The sequence below is a fragment of the Temnothorax curvispinosus genome, unplaced genomic scaffold (assembly GCF_003070985.1).
Source record: "Temnothorax curvispinosus isolate PA1 unplaced genomic scaffold, ASM307098v1 QBEX01017079.1, whole genome shotgun sequence".
NCBI lineage: Eukaryota > Metazoa > Arthropoda > Insecta > Hymenoptera > Formicidae > Temnothorax > Temnothorax curvispinosus.
Genome location: NW_020226859.1, coordinates 26,949 through 28,993, shown reverse-complemented (window position 1 = coordinate 28,993; position 2,045 = coordinate 26,949).

The following is a 2,045-nucleotide window of genomic DNA, read 5'->3' as shown; positions in this document are numbered from 1 at the left end:
TTTTTTTTGTTTGTTCTAGGATGATTTTTCATCGAGTTACGTCATTTTTTCTAAAAAATACAGGGTTTGCTTCAAAGTCGTGTAAATCGGTCAAAAAAAATCGTAGGAAGATTTTCAAAAAAGCATTTTGTAGGTAAAATGTTACAGTTTGCGGTATTTGTATTGAATTTTGTGAAAAAAATTTTTTTATCAAACTGCAGAGTGTTAAAAATGTGTAATTTTAAGAAATAAATCAACATTTTTAATTTTAGCACCAAACAAGGAAGACAGAAAAATTTTTTTTAGTCACTGATACCACGTTAAAGCTGACACTTTGAACTTTAAAATGCTTTTTTTTGTTTGTTCTACGATGATTTTTCATTGAGTTACGTCATTTTTTCTAAAAAATACAGGTTTTGCTTCAAAGTCGTGTAAATCGGTAAAAAAAATCGTAGAAAAATTAAAAAAAAAGCATTTTGTAGGTAAAATTATGTAGTTTATGAAACGTTAATCGAATTTTTTGAAAAAAAATTTTTTAATTGAGTTTCAAGTAGTTAAACATAAGTTAATTTTAAGGAACAAAACAATGTGTTCTTTTTTAAGGCGTACAACAAAAAAAATAAAAAAATTTTAAAAATCTACCAAAAGTGCGTTAAAGTTGAAACTTCAAGCTTCAAAATGCTTTTTTAAATTTTTTTTTACGATAATTTTTTGCCAACTTACAGCAGTTTGAAAATAGCCTAATTTTTAGGGTTTATGAAGTGTTCCCTATTTTTTTTGTACGAGTGTATATTCTAATTAATTTTTCGACATATTCCATGTTCTGCTACATAAAATCAGTGAAATTCAAACATTAAGAGTCACATTCTTTGTACTGAGTGGTCTGAATGCTAAGTATTGAAAGATGGTATATTTCTAGGATAAATTTGCATTAACATCATTAAACAACAATAGTTAAACTTAGTTCTTTGGAGTTACATCTTTTATATCAGGTGGTCTGACTGCCAAGTGTTGAAGGATGGTTATATTCTGGGATAATTCTGCATTAACATTATTAAATACCAATAATTATATATATTCTAACTAATTTCTCGACATATTTCATGTTCTGTTATATAAAAATCAGTGAAATTCAAACATTAAGAGTTACATTTTGTATTAAGTGGTCTGAATACTAAGTATTGAAAGATGCTATATTTCTAGGATAAATTTGCATTAACATCATTAAACAACAATAGTTATATATATTAGATGCAATATCTCGACATATTTTATATTCTTTACACATAAAATCAACTAAACTTAGTTATTTGGAGTTACATCTTTTATATCAGGTGGTCTGACTGCCAAGTGTTGAAGGATGGTCATATTCTGGGATAATTCTGCATTAACATTATTAAATAGCAATAATTACATATATTCTAATCAATTTTTCGATATATTTCATGTTCTGTTACATAAAATTAGTAAAATTCATACATTAAGAGTCACATTTTTGTACCAAGGGGCCCAAATGCTATATATTGGAAGATGACATATTTCTAGGCTAAATTTGCATTAACATTATTAAACAACAATAGTTACATATAATAGACGCAATATCTTGACATGCATTGTATTTTATCATATATAAAATCTGTTAAATTTAAATATTGAGAGTCACATCTTTTACATCACGTGGTCTTATTGAGAGAGTTTGCTTTGCTATTTCTCGAGTCGACTTATACTATTGTACAGCAATAATGTGCTTTAGCCGCTTCAGATATGTGTATATCTTGAATTACTGTTACCTAATTATCTATCGGAGGATTGTACTTGGACACAATGAATGATTTTTTGTTACTTTGCAATATGTATTGTCTTTCGTTTATTTGTTTCCTGTTTTTTGTCCCTTGTGCAGATACAAAGAGGTCCATAGTAATGTATTCTCAACGTGTGATTAGTATAAAACAATTACTAACATTAAACAATAAAATAGTGAATAATAGGCAAATATGAGATAACATAACCTCATAGAATACACGTTGAGATGCATTTCTTCTCGACTAACCATTTATTTTAGGACA